Source organism: Antedon mediterranea, chromosome 9 (assembly GCF_964355755.1).
Source record: "Antedon mediterranea chromosome 9, ecAntMedi1.1, whole genome shotgun sequence".
Taxonomy (NCBI): domain Eukaryota; kingdom Metazoa; phylum Echinodermata; class Crinoidea; order Comatulida; family Antedonidae; genus Antedon; species Antedon mediterranea.
The window spans coordinates 10,770,570-10,793,894 of NC_092678.1; the positions used below are offsets into that span (position 1 = coordinate 10,770,570).

Sequence of the window (23,325 nt, forward strand, 5' to 3'; positions counted from 1 at the left end):
AATGGTCTAAAACGTCTCCAAATCCGATTTGAAGCTATTCTGTACACTTTGATGTTTTGTGTGAAAAAGTTTTGTCGAAATGCTCAAAATGGTCTAAAACGTTTTTAAAACGATATTAAGCTATTTTGTGCTCTTTGATGTTTTTGTGTAACCAAGTTTCATCGATATGAACAAAATGGTCTAAAACGTCTCAAAATGCGATTTGAAGGTATTCTGAGCACTTTGGTGTTTTTGTGTGAAAAGTTTTAACGAAATGCTCAAAATGGTCTAAAACGGTTTCTAATGTGATTTTAACCACTTTGATGTTTTTGTGTAACCAAGTTCTTTTCGAAAATCACAAAATGGTCTAAAACGTCTCCAAATGCGATTTGAAGCTTTTCTAAGCACTTTGGTGTTTTTATGTTAACAAGTTTTTTCGAAAATCACAAAATGGTCTAAAACGTCTCAAAATGCGATTTGAAGGTATTCTGAGCACTTTGGTGTTTTTGTGTGAAAAGTTTTAACGAAATGCTCAAAATGGTCTAAAACGGTTTCTAATGTGATTTTAACAACTTTGATGTTTTTGTGTAACCAAGTTTTTTCGAAAATCACAAAATGGTCTAAAACGTTTCCAAATGCGATTTGAAGCTTTTCTAAGCACTTTGGTGTTTTTATGTTAACAAGTTTTTTCGAAAATCACAAAATGGTCTAAAACGTCTCCAAATGCGATTTGAAGATATTCTGAGCACTTTGGTGTTTTTCTGTTAAAAAGTATTTTCGAAAATCACAAAATGGTCTAAAACGTCTCCAAATGCAATTTGAAGCTATTCTGTACACTTTGATGTTTTGTGTGAAAAAGTTTTGTCAAAATGCTCAAAATGGTCTAAAACGTTTTTAAAACGATATTAAGCTATTTTGTGCTCTTTGATGTTTTTGTATAACCAAGTTTTTTCGAAAATCACAAAATGGTCTAAAACGTCTCCAAATGCGATTTGAAGCTTTTCTAAACACTTTGGTGTTTTTATGTTAACAAGTTTTTTCGAAAATCACAAAATGGTCTAAAACGTCTCCAAATCCGATTTGAAGCTATTCTGTACACTTTGATGTTTTGTGTGAAAAAGTTTTGTCGAAATGCTCAAAATGGTCTAAAACGTTTTTAAAACGATATTAAGCTATTTTGTGCTCTTTGATGTTTTTGTGTAACCAAGTTTCATCGATATGAACAAAATGGTCTAAAACGTCTCAAAATGCGATTTGAAGGTATTCTGAGCACTTTGGTGTTTTTGGGTGAAAAGTTTTAACGAAATGCTCAAAATGGTCTAAAACGGTTTCTAATGTGATTTTAAGCACTTTGAAGTATTTGTAAAAACAAGTTTCATCGAAATGCACAAAATAGTCTAAAACGTCTCCAAATGCGATTTGAAGCTTTTCTAAGCACTTTGGTGTTTTTATGTTAACAAGTTTTTTCGAAAATCACAAAATGGTCTAAAACGTCTCCAAATGCGATTTGAAGATATTCTGAGCACTTTGGTGTTTTTATGTTAAAAAGTATTTTCGAAAATCACAAAATGGTCTAAAACGTCTCCAAATGCGATTTGAAGCTCTTCTGTACACTTTGATGTTTTGTGTGAAAAAGTTTAGTCGAAATGCTCAAAATGGTCTAAAACGTTTTTAAAACGATATTAAGCTATTTTGTGCTCTTTGATGTTTTTGTGTAACCAAGTTTCATCGAAATGAACAAAATGGTCTAAAACGTCTCCAAATGCGATTTGAAGCTTTTCTAAGCACTTTGGTGTTTTTATGTTAACAAGTTTTTTCGAAAATCACAAAATGGTCTAAAACGTCTCCAAATGCGATTTGAAGATATTCTGAGCACTTTGCTGTTTTTATGTTAACAAGTTTTTTCGAAAATCACAAAATGGTCTAAAACGTCTCAAAATGCTATTTGAAGGTATTCTGAGCACTTTGGTGTTTTTGTGTGAAAAGTTTTAACGAAATGCTCAAAATGGTCTAAAACGGTTCTAATGTGATTTTAAACACTTTGATGTTTTGTGTGAAAAAGTTTTGTCAAAATGCTCAAAATGGTCTAAAACGTTTTTAAAACGATATTAAGCTATTTTGTGCTCTTTGATGTTTTTGTATAACCAAGTTTTTTCGAAAATCACAAAATGGTCTAAAACGTCTCCAAATGCGATTTGAAGATATTCTGAGCACTTTGGTGTTTTTATGTTAAAAAGTTTTTTCGAAAATCACAAAATGGTCTAAAACGTCTCCAAATGCGATTTGAAGATATTCTGAGCACTTTGGTGTTTTTATGTTAAAAAGTTTTTTCGAAAATCACAAAATGGTCTAAAACGTCTCCAAATGCGATTTGAAGATATTCTGAGCACTTTGGTGTTTTTATGTTAAAAAGTTTTTTCGAAAATCACAAAATGGTCTAAAACGTCTCCAAATGCGATTTGAAGCTATTCTATACACTTTGATGTTTTGTGTTAAAAAGTTTAGTCGAAATGCTCAAAATGGTTTAAAACGTTTTTAAAACGATATTAAGCTATTTTGTGCTCTTTGATGTTTTTGTGTAACCAAGTTTCATCGAAATGAACAAAATGGTCTAAAACGTCTCCAAATGCGATTTGAAGCTTTTCCAAGCACTTTGCTGTTTTTATGTTAACAAGTTTTTTCGAAAATCACAAAATTGTCTAAAACGTCTCAAAATGCGATTTGAAGGTATTCTGAGCACTTTGGTGTTTTTGTGTGAAAAGTTTTAACGAAAAGCTCAAAATGGTCTAAAACGGTTCTAATGTGATTTTAAGCACTTTGATGTTTTTGTACAACCAAGTTTCATCGAAATGCTCAAAATGGTCTAAAACGTTTTTAAAACGATATTAAGCTATTTTGTGCTCTTTGATGTTTTTGTGTAACCAAGTTTTTTCGAAAATCACAAAATGGTCTAAAACGTCTCAAAATGCGATTTGAAGGTATTCTGAGCACTTTGGTGTTTTTGTGTGAAAAGTTTTAACGAAATGCTCAAAATGGTCTAAAACGGTTTCTAATGTGATTTTAACCACTTTGATGTTTTTGTGTAACCAAGTTCTTTTCGAAAATCACAAAATGGTCTAAAACGTCTCCAAATGCGATTTGAAGCTTTTCTAAGCACTTTGGTGTTTTTATGTTAACAAGTTTTTTCGAAAATCACAAAATGGTCTAAAACGTCTCAAAATGCGATTTGAAGGTATTCTGAGCACTTTGGTGTTTTTGTGTGAAAAGTTTTAACGAAATGCTCAAAATGGTCTAAAACGGTTTCTAATGTGATTTTAACCACTTTGATGTTTTTGTGTAACCAAGTTCTTTTCGAAAATCACAAAATGGTCTAAAACGTCTCCAAATGCGATTTGAAGCTTTTCTAAGCACTTTGGTGTTTTTATGTTAACAAGTTTTTTCGAAAATCACAAAATGGTCTAAAACGTCTCAAAATGCGATTTGAAGGTATTCTGAGCACTTTGGTGTTTTTGTGTGAAAAGTTTTAACGAAATGCTCAAAATGGTCTAAAACGGTTTCTAATGTGATTTTAACCACTTTGATGTTTTTGTGTAACCAAGTTTTTTCGAAAATCACAAAATGGTCTAAAACGTCTCCAAATGCGATTTGAAGCTTTTCTAAGCACTTTGGTGTTTTTATGTTAACAAGTTTTTTCGAAAATCACAAAATGGTCTAAAACGTCTCCAAATGCGATTTGAAGCTATTCTGTACACTTTGATGTTTTGTGTGAAAAAAGTTTTGTCGAAATGCTCAAAATGGTCTAAAACGTTTTTAAAACGATATTAAGCTATTTTGTGCTCTTTGATGTTTTTGTGTAACCAAGTTTTATCGAAATGAACAAAATGGTCTAAAACGTCTCCAAATGCGATTTGAAGCTTTTCTAAGCACTTTGCTGTTTTTATGTTAACAAGTTTTTTCGAAAATCACAAAATGGTCTAAAACGTCTCCAAATGCGATTTGAAGATATTCTGAGCACTTTGGTGTTTTTATGTTAAAAAGTTTTTTCGAAAATCACAAAATGGTCTAAAACGTCTCCAAATGCGATTTGAAGCTATTCTGTACACTTTGATGTTTTGTGTGAAAAAGTTTTGTCGAAATGCTCAAAATGGTCTAAAACGTTTTTAAAACGATATAAAGCTATTTTGTGCTCTTTGATGTTTTTGTGTAACCAAGTTATTTCGAAAATCACAAAATGGTCTAAAACGTCTCCAAATGCGATTTGAAGCTTTTCTAAGCACTTTGCTGTTTTTATGTTAACAAGTTTTTTCGAAAATCACAAAATGGTCTAAAACGTTTTAAAATGCGATTTGAAGGTATTCTGAGCACTTTGGTGTTTTTGTGTGAAAAGTTTTAACGAAATGCTCAAAATGGTCTAAAACGGTTTCTAATGTGATTTTAACCACTTTGATGTTTTTGTGTAACCAAGTTTTTTCGAAAATCACAAAATGGTCTAAAACGTCTCCAAATGCGATTTGAAGCTTTTCTAAACACTTTGGTGTTTTTATGTTAACAAGTTTTTTCGAAAATCACAAAATGGTCTAAAACGTCTCCAAATGCGATTTGAAGCTATTCTGTACACTTTGATGTTTTGTGTGAAAAAGTTTCTCGAAATGCTCAAAATGGTCTAAAACGTTTTCCAATACCATATTAAGCTATTTTGTGCAATTTGATGTTTTTGTGTAACCAAGTTTTTTGAAATGCGATTTGAAGATATTCTGAGCACTTTGGTGTTTTTATGTTAAAAAGTTTTTTCGAAAATCACAAAATGGTCTAAAACGTCTCCAAATGCGATTTGAAGATATTCTGAGCACTTTGGTGTTTTTATGTTAAAAAGTTTTTTCGAAAATCACAAAATGGTCTAAAACGTCTCCAAATGCGATTTGAAGCTATTCTGTACACTTTGATGTTTTGTGTGAAAAAGTTTTGTCGAAATGCTCAAAATGGTCTAAAACGTTTTTAAAACGATATTAAGCTATTTTGTGCTCTTTGATGTTTTTGTGTAACCAAGTTTTTTCGAAAATCACGAAATGGTCTAAAACGTCTTCAAATGCGATTTGAAGCTTTTCTAAGCACTTTGGTGTTTTTATGTTAACAAGTTTTTTCGCAAATCACAAAATGGTCTAAAACGTCTCCAAATGCGATTTGAAGATATTCTGAGCACATTGGTGTTTTTATGTTAAAAAGTTTTGTCGAAATGCTCAAAATGGTCTAAAACGTTTTTAAAACGATATTAAGCTATTTTGTCCTCTTTGATGTTTTTATGTAACCAAGTTTCATCGAAATGAACAAAATGGTCTAAAACGTCTCCAAATGCGATTTGAAGCTTTTCCAAGCACTTTGCTGTTTTTATGTTAACAAGTTTTTTCGAAAATCACAAAATGGTCTAAAACGTCTCAAAATGCGATTTGAAGGTATTCTGAGCACTTTGGTGTTTTTGTGTGAAAAGTTTTAACGAAATGCTCAAAATGGTCTAAAACGGTTTCTAATGTGATTTTAAGCACTTTGATGTTTTTGTATAACCAAGTTTCATCGAAATTCACAAAATGGTCTAAAACGTCTCCAAATGCGATTTTAAGCTTTTCTAAGCACTTTGGTGTTTTTATGTTAACAAGGTTTTTCGAAAATCACAAAATGGTCTAAAACGTCTCCAAATGCGATTTGAAGATATTCTGAGCACTTTGGTGTTTTTATTTTAACAAGTTTTTTCGAAAATCACAAAATGGTCTAAAACGTCTCAAAATACGATATTAAGCTGTTTTGTGCACTTTGATGATTTGTGTGAAAAGTTTTAACGAAATGCTCAAAATGGTCTAAAACGGTTTCTAATGTGATTTTAAGCACTTTGATGTTTTTATGTAGCCAAGTTTTTTCGAAAATCACAAAATGGTCAAAAACGTCTCCAAATGCGATTTGAAGCTTTTCTAAGCACTTTGGTTTTTTTATGTTAACAAGTTTTTTCGAAAATCACAAAATGGTCTAAAACGTCTTCAAATGCGATTTGAAGATATTCTGAGCACTTTGGTGTTTTTCTGTTAAAAAGTATTTTCGAAAATCACAAAATGGTCTAAAACGTCTCCAAATGCGATTTGAAGCTATTCTGTACACTTTGATGTTTTGTGTGAAAAAGTTTTGTCAAAATGCTCAAAATGGTCTAAAACGTTTTTAAAACGATATTAAGCTATTTTGTGCTCTTTGATGTGTTTGTATAACCAAGTTTTTTCGAAAATCACAAAATGGTCTAAAACGTCTCCAAATGCGATTTGAAGCTTTTCCAAGCACTTTGCTGTTTTTATGTTAACAATTTTTTTCGAAAATCATAAAATGGTCTAAAACGTCTCCAAATGCGATTTGAAGCTATTCTGTACACTTTGATGTTTTGTGTGAAAAGTTTTGTCGAAATGCTCAAAATGGTCTAAAACGTTTTTAAAACGATATTAAGCTATTTTGTGCTCTTTGATGTTTTTGTGTAACCAAGTTTCATCGAAATGAACAAAATGGTCTAAAACGTCTCCAAATGCGATTTGAAGCTTTTCTAAGCACTTTGGTGTTTTTATGTTAACACGTTTTTTCGAAAATCACAAAATGGTCTAAAACGTCTCCAAATGCGATTTGAAGCTTTTCTAAGCACTTTGGTGTTTTTATGTTAACAAGTTTTTTCGAAAATCACAAAATGGTCTAAAACGTCTCAAAATGCGATTTGAAGGTATTCTGAGCACTTTGGTGTTTTTGTGTGAAAAGTTTTAACGAAATGCTCAAAATGGTCTAAAACGGTTTCTAATGTGATTTTAACCACTTTGATGTTTTTGTGTAACCAAGTTCTTTTCGAAAATCACAAAATGGTCTAAAACGTCTCCAAATGCGATTTGAAGCTCTTCTGTACACTTTGATGTTTTGTGTGAAAAAGTTTTGTCGAAATGCTCAAAATGGTCTAAAACGTTTTTAAATACGATATTAAGCTGTTTTGTGCACTTTGATGATTTGTGTGAAAAGTTTTAACGAAATGCTCAAAATAGTCTATAACGGTTTCTAATGTGATTTTAAGCACTTTGATGTTTTTGTGTAATCAAGTTTTTTAGGAAATCACAAAATGGTCTAAAACGTCTCCAAATGCGATTTGAAGCTTTTCTAAGCACTTTGGTGTTTTTATGTTAACAAGTTTTTTCGAAAATCACAAAATGGTCTAAAACGTCTCAAAATGCGATTTGAAGGTATTCTGAGCACTTTGGTGTTTTTGTGTGAAAAGTTTTAACGAAATGCTCAAAATGGTCTAAAACGGTTTCTAATGTGATTTTAACCACTTTGATGTTTTTGTGTAACCAAGTTTTTTCGAAAATCACAAAATGGTCTAAAACGTCTCCAAATGCGATTTGAAGCTATTCTGTACACTTTGATGTTTTGTGTGAAAAAAGTTTTGTCGAAATGCTCAAAATGGTCTAAAACGTTTTTAAAACGATATTAAGCTATTTTATGCTCTTTGATGTTTTTGTGTAACCAAGTTTTTTCGAAAATCACAAAATTGTCTAAAACGTCTCCGAATGCGATTTGAAGCTCTTCTGTACACTTTGATGTTTTGTGTGAAAAAGTTTTCTCGAAATGCTAAAAATGGTATAAAAACGTTTTCCAATACCATATTAAGCTATTTTGTGTAATTTGATGTTTTTGTGTAACCAAGTTTTTTCGAAAATCACAAAATTGTCTAAAACGTCTCCGAATGCGATTTGAAGCTCTTCTGTACACTTTGATGTTTTGTGTGAAAAAGTTTTCTCGAAATGCTAAAAATGGTTTAAAACGTTTTCCAATACCATATTAAGCTATTTTGTGCAATTTGATGTTTTTGTGTAACAAAGTTTTTTCGAAAATCACAAAATGGTCTAAAACGTCTCCAAATGCGATTTGAAGATATTCTGAGCACTTTGGTGTTTTTATGTTAAAAAGTTTTTTGGAAAATCACAAAATGGTCTAAAACGACTCCAAATGCGATTTGAAGCTATCCTGTACACTTTGATGTTTTGTGTGAAAAAGTTTTGTCGAAATGCTCAAAATGATCTAAAACGTTTTTAAAACGATATTAAGCTATTTTGTGCTCTTTGATGTTTTTGTGTATCCAAGTTTCATCGAAATGAACAAAATGGTCTAAAACGTCTCCAAATGCGATTTGAAGGTATTCTGAGCACTTTGGTGTTTTTGTGTGAAAAGTTTTAACGAAATGCTCAAAATGGTCTAAAACGGTTTCTAATGTGATTTTAACCACTTTGATGTTTTTGTGTAACCAAGTTCTTTTCGAAAATCACAAAATGGTCTAAAACGTCTCCAAATGCGATTTGAAGCTTTTCTAAGCACTTTGGTGTTTTTATGTTAAAAAGTTTTTTCGAAAATCACAAAATGGTCTAAAACGTCTCCAAATGCGATTTGAAGCTCTTCTGTACACTTTGATGTTTTGTGTGAAAAAGTTTTGTCGAAATGCTCAAAATGGTCTAAAACGTTTTTAAATACGATATTAAGCTGTTTTGTGCACTTTGATGATTTGTGTGAAAAGTTTTAACGAAATGTTCAAAATAGTCTAAAACGGTTTCTAATGTGATTTTAAGCACTTTGATGTTTTTGTGTAACCAAGTTTTTTCGGAAATCACAAAATGGTCTAAAACGTCTCAAAATGCGATTTGAAGCTTTTCTAAGCACTTTGGTGTTTTTATGTTAACAAGTTTTTTCGAAAATCACAAAATGGTCTAAAACGTCTCAAAATGCGATTGAAGGTATTCTGAGCACTTTGGTGTTTTTGTGTGAAAAGTTTTAACGAAATGCTCAAAATGGTCTAAAACGGTTCTAATGTGATTTTAAGCACTTTGATGTTTTTGTATAACCAAGTTTCATCGAAATGCTCAAAATGATGTAAAACGTTTTTAAAACGATATTAAGCTATTTTGTGCTCTTTGATGTTTTTGTGTAACCAAGTTTTTTCGAAAATCACAAAATGGTCTAAAACGTCTCCAAATGCGATTTGAAGCTTTTCTAAGCACTTTGGTGTTTTTATGTTAACAAGTTTTTTCGAAAATCACAAAATGGTCTAAAACGTCTCAAAATGCGATTTGAAGCTCTTCTGTACACTTTGATGTTTTGTGTGAAAAAGTTTTGTCGAAATGCTCAAAATGGTCTAAAACGTTTTTAAATAAGATATTAAGCTGTTTTGTGCACTTTGATGATTTGTGTGAAAAGTTTTAACGAAATGCTCAAAATAGTCTATAACGGTTTCTAATGTGATTTTAAGCACTTTGATGTTTTTGTGTAATCAAGTTTTTTAGGAAATCACAAAATGGTCTAAAACGTCTCCAAATGCGATTTGAAGCTTTTCTAAGCACTTTGGTGTTTTTATGTTAACAAGTTTTTTCGAAAATCACAAAATGGTCTAAAACGTCTCAAAATGCGATTTGAAGGTATTCTGAGCACTTTGGTGTTTTTGTGTGAAAAGTTTTAACGAAATGCTCAAAATGGTCTAAAACGGTTTCTAATGTGATTTTAACCACTTTGATGTTTTTGTGTAACCAAGTTTTTTCGAAAATCACAAAATGGTCTAAAACGTCTCCAAATGCGATTTGAAGCTATTCTGTACACTTTGATGTTTTGTGTGAAAAAAGTTTTGTCGAAATGCTCAAAATGGTCTAAAACGTTTTTAAAACGATATTAAGCTATTTTATGCTCTTTGATGTTTTTGTGTAACCAAGTTTTTTCGAAAATCACAAAATTGTCTAAAACGTCTCCGAATGCGATTTGAAGCTCTTCTGTACACTTTGATGTTTTGTGTGAAAAAGTTTTCTCGAAATGCTAAAAATGGTATAAAAACGTTTTCCAATACCATATTAAGCTATTTTGTGCAATTTGATGTTTTTGTGTAACCAAGTTTTTTCGAAAATCACAAAATTGTCTAAAACGTCTCCGAATGCGATTTGAAGCTCTTCTGTACACTTTGATGTTTTGTGTGAAAAAGTTTTCTCGAAATGCTAAAAATGGTCTAAAACGTTTTCCAATACCATATTAAGCTATTTTGTGCAATTTGATGTTTTTGTGTAACAAAGTTTTTTCGAAAATCACAAAATGGTCTAAAACGTCTCCAAATGCGATTTGAAGATATTCTGAGCACTTTGGTGTTTTTATGTTAAAAAGTTTTTTGGAAAATCACAAAATGGTCTAAAACGACTCCAAATGCGATTTGAAGCTATCCTGTACACTTTGATGTTTTGTGTGAAAAAGTTTTGTCGAAATGCTCAAAATGATCTAAAACGTTTTTAAAACGATATTAAGCTATTTTGTGCTCTTTGATGTTTTTGTGTATCCAAGTTTCATCGAAATGAACAAAATGGTCTAAAACGTCTCCAAATGCGATTTGAAGGTATTCTGAGCACTTTGGTGTTTTTGTGTGAAAAGTTTTAACGAAATGCTCAAAATGGTCTAAAACGGTTTCTAATGTGATTTTAACCACTTTGATGTTTTTGTGTAACCAAGTTCTTTTCGAAAATCACAAAATGGTCTAAAACGTCTCCAAATGCGATTTGAAGCTTTTCTAAGCACTTTGGTGTTTTTATGTTAAAAAGTTTTTTCGAAAATCACAAAATGGTCTAAAACGTCTCCAAATGCGATTTGAAGCTCTTCTGTACACTTTGATGTTTTGTGTGAAAAAGTTTTGTCGAAATGCTCAAAATGGTCTAAAACGTTTTTAAATACGATATTAAGCTGTTTTGTGCACTTTGATGATTTGTGTGAAAAGTTTTAACGAAATGTTCAAAATAGTCTAAAACGGTTTCTAATGTGATTTTAAGCACTTTGATGTTTTTGTGTAACCAAGTTTTTTCGGAAATCACAAAATGGTCTAAAACGTCTCAAAATGCGATTTGAAGCTTTTCTAAGCACTTTGGTGTTTTTATGTTAACAAGTTTTTTCGAAAATCACAAAATGGTCTAAAACGTCTCAAAATGCGATTGAAGGTATTCTGAGCACTTTGGTGTTTTTGTGTGAAAAGTTTTAACGAAATGCTCAAAATGGTCTAAAACGGTTCTAATGTGATTTTAAGCACTTTGATGTTTTTGTATAACCAAGTTTCATCGAAATGCTCAAAATGATGTAAAACGTTTTAAAAACGATATTAAGCTATTTTGTGCTCTTTGATGTTTTTGTGTAACCAAGTTTTTTCGAAAATCACAAAATGGTCTAAAACGTCTCCAAATGCGATTTGAAGCTTTTCTAAGCACTTTGGTGTTTTTATGTTAACAAGTTTTTTCGAAAATCACAAAATGGTCTAAAACGTCTCAAAATGCGATTTGAAGGTATTCTGAGCACTTTGGTGTTTTTGTGTGAAAAGTTTTAACGAAATGCTCAAAATGGTCTAAAACGGTTTCTAATGTGATTTTAACCACTTTGATGTTTTTGTGTAACCAAGTTTTTTCGAAAATCACAAAATGGTCTAAAACGTCTCCAAATGCGATTTGAAGCTTTTCTAAGCACTTTGGTGTTTTTATGTTAACAAGTTTTTTCGAAAATCACAAAATGGTCTAAAACGTCTCAAATAGCGATTTGAAGCTATTCTGTACACTTTGATGTTTTGTGTGAAAAAAGTTTTATCGAAATGAACAAAATGGTCTAAAACGTCTCCAAATGCGATTTGAAGCTTTTCCAAGCACTTTGCTGTTTTTATGTTAACAAGTTTTTTCGAAAATCACAAAATGGTCTAAAACATCTCCAAATGCGATTTGAAGATATTCTGAGCACTTTGGTGTTTTTATGTTAAAAAGTTTTTTCGAAAATCACAAAATGGTCTAAAACGTCTCCAAATGCGATTTGAAGCTCTTCTGTACACTTTGATGTTTTGTGTGAAAAAGTTTTGTCAAAATGCTCAAAATGGTCTAAAACGTTTTTAAAACGATATTAAGCTATTTTGTGCTCTTTGATGTTTTTGTATAACCAAGTTTTTTCGAAAATCACAAAATGGTCTAAAACGTCTCCAAATGCGATTTGAAGATATTCTGAGCACTTTGGTGTTTTTATGTTAAAAAGTTTTTTCGAAAATCACAAAATGGTCTAAAACGTCTCCAAATGCGATTTGAAGATATTCTGAGCACTTTGGTGTTTTTATGTTAAAAAGTTTTTTCGAAAATCACAAAATGGTCTAAAACGTCTCCAAATGCGATTTGAAGCTATTCTATACACTTTGATGTTTTGTGTTAAAAAGTTTTGTCGAAATGCTCAAAATGGTTTAAAACGTTTTTAAAACGATATTAAGCTATTTTGTGCTCTTTGATGTTTTTGTGTAACCAAGTTTCATCGAAATGAACAAAATGGTCTAAAACGTCTCCAAATGCGATTTGAAGCTTTTCCAAGCACTTTGCTGTTTTTATGTTAACAAGTTTTTTCGAAAATCACAAAATTGTCTAAAACGTCTCAAAATGCGATTTGAAGGTATTCTGAGCACTTTGGTGTTTTTGTGTGAAAAGTTTTAACGAAAAGCTCAAAATGGTCTAAAACGGTTCTAATGTGATTTTAAGCACTTTGATGTTTTTGTACAACCAAGTTTCATCGAAATGCTCAAAATGGTCTAAAACGTTTTTAAAACGATATTAAGCTATTTTGTGCTCTTTGATGTTTTTGTGTAACCAAGTTTTTTCGAAAATCACAAAATGGTCTAAAACGTCTCCAAATGCGATTTGAAGCTTTTCTAAGCACTTTGGTGTTTTTATGTTAACAAGTTTTTTCGAAAATCACAAAATGGTCTAAAACGTCTCAAAATGCGATTTGAAGGTATTCTGAGCACTTTGGTGTTTTTGTGTGAAAAGTTTTAACGAAATGCTCAAAATGGTCTAAAACGGTTTCTAATGTGATTTTAACCACTTTGATGTTTTTGTGTAACCAAGTTCTTTTCGAAAATCACAAAATGGTCTAAAACGTCTCCAAATGCGATTTGAAGCTTTTCTAAGCACTTTGGTGTTTTTATGTTAACAAGTTTTTTCGAAAATCACAAAATGGTCTAAAACGTCTCAAAATGCGATTTGAAGGTATTCTAAGCACTTTGGTGTTTTTGTGTGAAAAGTTTTAACGAAATGCTCAAAATGGTCTAAAACGGTTTCTAATGTGATTTTAAGCACTTTGAAGTATTTGTAAAAACAAGTATCATCGAAATGCACAAAATAGTCTAAAACGTCTCCAAATGCGATTTGAAGCTTTTCTAAGCACTTTGGTGTTTTTATGTTAACAAGTTTTTTCGAAAATCACAAAATGGTCTAAAACGTCTCCAAATGCGATTTGAAGATATTCTGAGCACTTTGGTGTTTTTATGTTAAAAAGTATTTTCGAAAATCACAAAATGGTCTAAAACGTCTCCAAATGCGATTTGAGGCTCTTCTGTACACTTTGATGTTTTGTGTGAAAAAGTTTAGTCGAAATGCTCAAAATGGTCTAAAACGTTTTTAAAACGATATTAAGCTATTTTGTGCTCTTTGATGTTTTTGTGTAACCAAGTTTCATCGAAAATCACAAAATGGTCTAAAACATCTCCAAATGCGATTTGAAGATATTCTGAGCACTTTGGTGTTTTTATGTTAACAAGTTTTTTCGAAAATCACAAAATGGTCTAAAACGTCTCCAAATGCGATTTGAAGATATTCTGAGCACTTTGGTGTTTTTATGTTAAAAAGTTTTTTCGAAAATCACAAAATGGTCTAAAACGTCTCCAAATGCGATTTGAAGCTATTCTATACACTTTGATGTTTTGTGTTAAAAAGTTTTGTCGAAATGCTCAAAATGGTTTAAAACGTTTTTAAAACGATATTAAGCTATTTTGTGCTCTTTGATGTTTTTGTGTAACCAAGTTTCATCGAAATGAACAAAATGGTCTAAAACGTCTCCAAATGCGATTTGAAGCTTTTCCAAGCACTTTGCTGTTTTTATGTTAACAAGTTTTTTCGAAAATCACAAAATTGTCTAAAACGTCTCAAAATGCGATTTGAAGGTATTCTGAGCACTTTGGTGTTTTTGTGTGAAAAGTTTTAACGAAAAGCTCAAAATGGTCTAAAACGGTTCTAATGTGATTTTAAGCACTTTGATGTTTTTGTACAACCAAGTTTCATCGAAATGCTCAAAATGGTCTAAAACGTTTTTAAAACGATATTAAGCTATTTTGTGCTCTTTGATGTTTTTGTGTAACCAAGTTTTTTCGAAAATCACAAAATGGTCTAAAACGTCTCCAAATGCGATTTGAAGCTTTTCTAAGCACTTTGGTGTTTTTATGTTAACAAGTTTTTTCGAAAATCACAAAATGGTCTAAAACGTCTCAAAATGCGATTTGAAGGTATTCTGAGCACTTTGGTGTTTTTGTGTGAAAAGTTTTAACGAAATGCTCAAAATGGTCTAAAACGGTTTCTAATGTGATTTTAACCACTTTGATGTTTTTGTGTAACCAAGTTCTTTTCGAAAATCACAAAATGGTCTAAAACGTCTCCAAATGCGATTTGAAGCTTTTCTAAGCACTTTGGTGTTTTTATGTTAACAATTTTTTCGAAAATCACAAAATGGTCTAAAACGTCTCAAAATGCGATTTGAAGGTATTCTGAGCACTTTGGTGTTTTTGTGTGAAAAGTTTTAACGAAATGCTCAAAATGGTCTAAAACGGTTTCTAATGTGATTTTAACAACTTTGATGTTTTTGTGTAACCAAGTTTTTTCGAAAATCACAAAATGGTCTAAAACGTCTCCAAATGCGATTTGAAGCTTTTCTAAGCACTTTGGTGTTTTTATGTTAACAAGTTTTTTCGAAAATCACAAAATGGTCTAAAACGTCTCCAAATGCGATTTGAAGATATTCTGAGCACTTTGGTGTTTTTCTGTTAAAAAGTATTTTCGAAAATCACAAAATGGTCTAAAACGTCTCCAAATGCAATTTGAAGCTATTCTGTACACTTTGATGTTTTGTGTGAAAAAGTTTTGTCAAAATGCTCAAAATGGTCTAAAACGTTTTTAAAACGATATTAAGCTATTTTGTGCTCTTTGATGTTTTTGTATAACCAAGTTTTTTCGAAAATCACAAAATGGTCTAAAACGTCTCCAAATGCGATTTGAAGCTTTTCTAAACACTTTGGTGTTTTTATGTTAACAAGTTTTTTCGAAAATCACAAAATGGTCTAAAACGTCTCCAAATCCGATTTGAAGCTATTCTGTACACTTTGATGTTTTGTGTGAAAAAGTTTTGTCGAAATGCTCAAAATGGTCTAAAACGTTTTTAAAACGATATTAAGCTATTTTGTGCTCTTTGATGTTTTTGTGTAACCAAGTTTCATCGATATGAACAAAATGGTCTAAAACGTCTCAAAATGCGATTTGAAGGTATTCTGAGCACTTTGGTGTTTTTGGGTGAAAAGTTTTAACGAAATGCTCAAAATGGTCTAAAACGGTTTCTAATGTGATTTTAAGCACTTTGAAGTATTTGTAAAAACAAGTTTCATCGAAATGCACAAAATAGTCTAAAACGTCTCCAAATGCGATTTGAAGCTTTTCTAAGCACTTTGGTGTTTTTATGTTAACAAGTTTTTTCGAAAATCACAAAATGGTCTAAAACGTCTCCAAATGCGATTTGAAGATATTCTGAGCACTTTGGTGTTTTTATGTTAAAAAGTATTTTCGAAAATCACAAAATGGTCTAAAACGTCTCCAAATGCGATTTGAAGCTCTTCTGTACACTTTGATGTTTTGTGTGAAAAAGTTTAGTCGAAATGCTCAAAATGGTCTAAAACGTTTTTAAAACGATATTAAGCTATTTTGTGCTCTTTGATGTTTTTGTGTAACCAAGTTTCATCGAAATGAACAAAATGGTCTAAAACGTCTCCAAATGCGATTTGAAGCTTTTCTAAGCACTTTGGTGTTTTTATGTTAACAAGTTTTTTCGAAAATCAAAAAATGGTCTAAAACGTCTCCAAATGCGATTTGAAGATATTCTGAGCACTTTGCTGTTTTTATGTTAACAAGTTTTTTCGAAAATCACAAAATGGTCTAAAACGTCTCAAAATGCTATTTGAAGGTATTCTGAGCACTTTGGTGTTTTTGTGTGAAAAGTTTTAACGAAATGCTCAAAATGGTCTAAAACGGTTCTAATGTGATTTTAAACACTTTGATGTTTTGTGTGAAAAAGTTTTGTCAAAATGCTCAAAATGGTCTAAAACGTTTTTAAAACGATATTAAGCTATTTTGTGCTCTTTGATGTTTTTGTATAACCAAGTTTTTTCGAAAATCACAAAATGGTCTAAAACGTCTCCAAATGCGATTTGAAGATATTCTGAGCACTTTGGTGTTTTTATGTTAAAAAGTTTTTTCGAAAATCACAAAATGGTCTAAAACGTCTCCAAATGCGATTTGAAGATATTCTGAGCACTTTGGTGTTTTTATGTTAAAAAGTTTTTTCGAAAATCACAAAATGGTCTAAAACGTCTCCAAATGCGATTTGAAGCTATTCTATACACTTTGATGTTTTGTGTTAAAAAGTTTTGTCGAAATGCTCAAAATGGTTTAAAACGTTTTTAAAACGATATTAAGCTATTTTGTGCTCTTTGATGTTTTTGTGTAACCAAGTTTCATCGAAATGAACAAAATGGTCTAAAACGTCTCCAAATGCGATTTGAAGCTTTTCCAAGCACTTTGCTGTTTTTATGTTAACAAGTTTTTTCGAAAATCACAAAATTGTCTAAGACGTCTCAAAATGCGATTTGAAGGTATTCTGAGCACTTTGGTGTTTTTGTGTGAAAAGTTTTAACGAAAAGCTCAAAATGGTCTAAAACGGTTCTAATGTGATTTTAAGCACTTTGATGTTTTTGTACAACCAAGTTTCATCGAAATGCTCAAAATGGTCTAAAACGTTTTTAAAACGATATTAAGCTATTTTGTGCTCTTTGATGTTTTTGTGTAACCAAGTTTTTTCGAAAATCACAAAATGGTCTAAAACGTCTCCAAATGCGATTTGAAGCTTTTCTAAGCACTTTGGTGTTTTTATGTTAACAAGTTTTTTCGAAAATCACAAAATGGTCTAAAACGTCTCAAAATGCGATTTGAAGGTATTCTGAGCACTTTGGTGTTTTTGTGTGAAAAGTTTTAACGAAATGCTCAAAATGGTCTAAAACGGTTTCTAATGTGATTTTAACCACTTTGATGTTTTTGTGTAACCAAGTTCTTTTCGAAAATCACAAAATGGTCTAAAACGTCTCCAAATGCGATTTGAAGCTTTTCTAAGCACTTTGGTGTTTTTATGTTAACAAGTTTTTTCGAAAATCACAAAATGGTCTAAAACGTCTCAAAATGCGATTTGAAGGTATTCTGAGCACTTTGGTGTTTTTGTGTGAAAAGTTTTAACGAAATGCTCAAAATGGTCTAAAACGGTTTCTAATATGATTTTAACCACTTTGATGTTTTTGTGTAACCAAGTTTTTTCGAAAATCACAAAATGGTCTAAAACGTCTCCAAATGCGATTTGAAGCTTTTCTAAGCACTTTGGTGTTTTTATGTTAACAAGTTTTTTCGAAAATCACAAAATGGTCTAAAACGTCTCCAAATGCGATTTGAAGCTATTCTGTACACTTTGATGTTTTGTGTGAAAAGTTTTAACGAAATGCTCAAAATTGTCTAAAACGGTTTCTAATGTGATTTTAAGCACTTTGATGTTTTTGTAAAACCAAGTTTCATCGAAATGCACAAAATGGTCTAAAACGTCTCCAAATGCGATTTGAAGCTTTTCCAAGCACTTTGGTGTTTTTATGTTAACAAGGTTTTTCGAAAATCACAAAATGGTCTAAAACGTCTCCAAATGCGATTTGAAGCTTTTCCAAGCACTTTGCTGTTTTTATGTTAACAAGTTTTTTCGAAAATCACAAAATGGTCTAAAACGTCTCAAAATACGATATTAAGCTGTTTTGTGCACTTTGATGATTTGTGTGAAAAGTTTTAACGAAATGCTCAAAATGGTCTAAAACGGTTTCTAATGTGATTTTAAGCACTTTGATGTATTTATGTAGCCAAGTTTTTTCGAAAATCACAAAATGGTCAAAAACGTCTCCAAATGCGATTTGAAGCTTTTCTAAGCACTTTGGTTTTTTTATGTTAACAAGTTTTTTCGAAAATCACAAAATGGTCTAAAACGTCTTCAAATGCGATTTGAAGATATTCTGAGCACTTTGGTGTTTTTCTGTTAAAAAGTATTTTCGAAAATCACAAAATGGCCTAAAACGTCTCCAAATGCGATTTGAAGCTATTCTGTACACTTTGCACAGCTGTTTCAAACATACGAATTAAGTCATGCGCCCTCAACGTTACAAGTCGTATCGCTGGAGTAACAATACATAAACAATTACTTACAAATCCACGTGTGCAGAGTGGAGTCAAACGTCATTTAAAGACATGTTTTAAACAGCCAATGAGAATGAGATAAAAAAATAAAGGGTCGCTAAAAATATGAATATTCATTAAAGAGTCCCTGGATGAAACAAGCACGTTGTCGTTTTGTTTTTTACAAGGAATGTAACGCTGAAAATTAATGGAAGGGTGGACCATAAAATACAAGCATATACCAATTTACGCACGTGAGTGACATTTCCAAATTTGGTACATGTTTGTTTGTCCGTATCTTTAAAAAATCTAATTTTCACTCTAATTCTTTGGTACTGCATGATAATTTAGTTATCTGTGAATGTTATAACATAGTATATGGTCGAGAGGTGATGGTTGAATTTTTGAGCTATGGCCGTTTCAAATTGTGTCATTTTTAGGCTTAGGCTTGTGTCTACTCTAGTTGCAACACTGCCTTTCATGTGACAGCTGACCCAAATGAGTTTGGAAATGTTACATTATATTAATTATTTAGGCCTGGCTGGGTAGGGTAGGCATATACCAATATTATAGGCCCTATTTTTATTTTAATACTAGGCCTAGGCCCTTGCTAGACCTGTGTTCTCTAGCAGCCTACTACAGAGAAGCAGCTTTCCGGCTTAGTTAGCCTGGCCTTGAGTAGGCTAGCCTACTAGCCTAATAGGTATTAGTAGGCTACCTAATTAAAATTAGGCCCAGGATCTACGCCTAGGCCTATATATTTTTAATATTATTTAATCATTATAATTAATTTTAGTTTTATTAAATTTACAGTATTCATTACAAAAACTGTAAATTTAATATTATGAGGATTATATATACCCTATGTAACATGTATGCAATAGGGAATATTATAGGCCTATATGTATGTAATGATTACAATATAAATAATGACAAGCATCATATTAACATTCGGTTTTGCTCATCACTGCATATTCAAATTAGTATGCAATCATATTAAAATTAATAAGTTAAGTTAATTTTATAAAATTGTTATAATAATTATTAATGTTATACTATTGTAGATATATAGAGCAGTAACCTGAAGTGGCTAAGCAGATTTGGACCATACCTACCATCTATATAGGTAAGATTATTTTGCTGTTCAAGAAGTAGCAAATATTAAATTGTGTACCATGCTATTAATTTGTAATATTAACAATCAATCACTACCACTGGCTGGGTAGGCTAGGCCTATATCATAGGCCCTATTTTTATTTTAATATACTAGCTAGACCTGTGCTCTCTATCACTAGCAGCAGCCTACAGAGAAGCAGCTTTCCAGCTTATTTAGCCTAGCCTAGAGCAATTAGGCTAGGTATAAGTAGGCTACCTAATTAGGCTAGGCTCTACGCCTATATAGGCCTATTATTATTTAATTATTATTAATTTTTGTTTAATATATTTACAGTATTTATTTAAATAATGTTTCTTATGAGAATACCTGGTTATATATACCCTATGCAATGACATAAGGCATATATGCCTACCCTGTATGTAATAATTACAATTATTATAAATAATGAATTTTAACATTCGTTTTTGCTCATCACTGCATATTCAAATTAGTATGTATGCAACCATATTAAATTTAATAAGCTAATTTTAAGTAATTCTTATAATAATGTTTTACTATTTTTTAGGTACATAGCGGCAACCCGAAGTGGCAAAAACATTTTAAACAGATTTGGACCAATACCTAGCAGCCTACCATCTATATACAGTAGGTAAGTTTATTTTATTGCTCAAGAACTAGTAAATTTTAAATTGTGTTTACCATGCTATTAATTTTCAATATTAACAATCAATCACTACCACTGGCTGGGTAGGCTAGGCCTATATTATAGGCCCTATTTTTATTTTAATATACTAGCTAGACCTGTGCTCTCTAACACTAGCAGCCTACAGAGAAGCAGCTTTCCAGCTTATTTAGCCTAGCCTAGAGCAATAGGCTAGGTATAAGTAGACTACCTAATTAGGTCTAGGATCTACGCCTATATATTATTATTTAATTATTATTATTTTTAGTTTTAATATATTTACAGTATTTTATTTAAATAATGTTTATTATGAGAATACCTGGTTATATATACCCTATGCAATGACATAAGGCATATATGCCTACCCTGTATGTAATAATTACAATTACAATATTATAAATAATGAATTTAAACATTCGTTTTTGCTTATCACTGCATATTCAAATTAGTATGTATGCAACCATATTAAATTTAATAAGCTAATTTTAATTAATTCTTATAGTAATGTTTTACTATTTTTTAGGTACATAGCGGCAACCCGAAGTGGAAAAATCATTTTAAACAGATTTTGACCAATACCTATACCTATACCTACCATCTATATTATAGGTAAGTTTATTTTACTGTTCAAGAACTAGTAAATTTTAAATTGTGTTTACCATGCTATTAATTTTCAATATAAACAACCAATCACTACCACTGGCTGGGTAGGCTAGGCCTATATTATAGGCCCTATTTTTATTTTAATATACTAGCTAGACCTGTTTTCTCTTGCACTAGCAGCCTACAGAGAAGCAGCTTTCCAGCTTATTTAGCCTAGCCTAGAGCAATAGGCTAGGTATTAGTAGGCTACCTAATTAGGCCTAGAGGCTCTATGCCTATATATTATTATTTAATTATTATTAATTTTTATTTTTAATATATTTACAGTATTTATTACAAATAATGTTTATTATGAGGATACCTGGTTATATATACCCTATGCAATGACATAAGGCATATATGCCTACCCTGTATGTAATAATTACAATTATTATAAATAATGAATTTTAACATTTGTTTTTGCTCATCACTGCATATTCAAATTAGTATGTATGCAACCATAGTAAATTTAATAAGTTAATTTTAATTAATTCTTATTATAATGTTATACTATTACTATTACTATTTTTTAGGTACATATATAGCGGCAACCCAAAATGGCTAAAACATTTTAAACAGATTTGGACCAATACCTATACCTACCATCTATATAGGTAAGTTTATTTTACTGTTCAAGAACTAGTAAATTTTAAATTGTGTTTACCATGCTATGAATGTGTAACTTTAACAATCAATCACTAACACATGTACAGTACAGCAGTAGTACTATCAATCAATAGTAATTAGTTAGTAATTGAAATATAGACATACTATAGTATTACTTTTACATATTCATTATCATTAGGCATTGTTAAAAGGAAATCAATACAATGCAATATTCCTTTAACATTTAAAAATGTACAATATTTTATGATCATTAATGTTAATGAATCATTCTTTGTTGGCTTTCTTGCATTTGTTGGGTTTTATTATTTCATTTTGTATCATTGGAGATGTGAAAATCAGATGAGTCTAAGTTTGACTCTAATCCACACTGCTGTTTTGTGACGGTTGAGTTTGGCATGTATTAGCTCCCCGCCTTGCTCAGAGACCCCCTTCCATTCTCTCATGAATGCAATAGCATGGTGCTCAAGCATATGTAGCTTAGGCTGTATTACACCTGGTGCAATATGCCTGTATTCTGCTAAAAATACTTGTATGATATTTTTATGGAATTAAAAAATACTTAATTTACACATTAATACATTTTATAATTTCAGAAATTTTGTGATGAAAAAGTCAATCTGTGGTGACTGTAGAATGGACCCAAGATCTGACTATCTTAGACATTTAAATAATAGAAAGTTCTGACAATTTTGTTGAATAGAAATATACAATGTATGATGTAATCTTAATTGAAAATTGGCGCTTTTTAAACTATGTATATAAATTAGGATGAGAAAACAGTTATTTGATTATGAGGTATGTTCATTTAATTAAATTTGTTAGTATAAACTTTCAAAAAGAGTGAAGATATAAAGAAGAAAAGCAGATTATGGAGCAGCTGTACCAGACAAAAAACTGTTCCCTTAAACGCCAGTGTGTTCTTTCACTTGTGAATGTAGTTTTGGCCCAGGTCATAGTTGTTGTTGAAGTGTAGCATGCCAAGCAATTTGGTCCATGCCCTGTTAATTTAAATGTTAGCGTGGTAGTATACAGTATCCATTGAAAATTCGCGAATGGCAGGTTGTATAAATGTATATAGGTTGTAATTTTACATTTGTTAGATTTAGTGCAAATTTGTGATGGTTTTCATATTTTTTAAGTTGTATTTTTTATCCTTTTCTTTAAATTTTGTTCCACAACAGAAGCAAGTAGAACGTAAAGCCTTTTCGTGAAACTGTGTTGCCTACAAAAAAGAAAAGAAATTTTAATTTTACCAACCTTTAATGTTATATTATATTTATCATACAGTAGTTTGAGTATTTTTGTATAGGCTTTAATTTTAAGGGCCTAGCTAGGCCTGGTAGTTAGTAGTTTTACTAAATTTTTACATTTATGATGAATTATATTCAGTTGAAAAAAATACAATGATAATAATTAAGCTTATTATTTATTCTATTGTAAATTAAAATGATGTATAGTATGATTACACTACTTATACGTACCAACTAGGCCTAGCTACAACCTAGGCCTAGTTGCGTACAGCCTAGCGAGCGGTTATCAGCCGCGTTCATCGACCTCTCGCCAAATACGCTGTTTCGCATTTAACAAAACAGTCGAGTTTTTACATGAAAATTTCTTGAGATTTTCACCGTCACCTCCTAACAATTCAATGTCTCATGTAAGCATATATAATCAAACTTTTACCTAGATTTTCCAAGTATTTATGAAAATTACGAATAAAAACAAAAAGTGTACAATTTGACAAGCATTTTTTCAAACTTTCCATTGTTTACATTTGCTAGGCCGATCGATGTTAATTTTTAAAACTTCCGGGTGTAAATAATTTCGTAAACTTTTTGTTATGCTTAATTACTTACTATTTCCAAAAAATCGGTAATTAAGAATCTTATTTTCTAACA

At 31.1% G+C, this 23,325-nt stretch overlaps 1 long non-coding RNA gene across 2 annotated transcripts; it reads left to right on the forward strand.

Annotated features, from left to right (window-relative positions):
- Positions 1-18,310: 18,310 nt before the first annotated feature.
- LOC140058691 (uncharacterized) lies at positions 18,311-22,812 on the forward strand. Of its 2 annotated transcripts, none has more exons than XR_011847037.1 (6): positions 18,311-18,613; positions 19,424-19,485; positions 20,042-20,125; positions 20,682-20,767; positions 21,334-21,414; positions 22,021-22,812. It is a non-coding gene; the product is annotated as an uncharacterized lncRNA (long non-coding RNA). The 2 variants fall into 2 exon arrangements; XR_011847038.1 differs by having other exon boundaries at positions 20,042-20,121.
- The last annotated feature ends 513 nt before the right edge of the window (positions 22,813-23,325 follow it).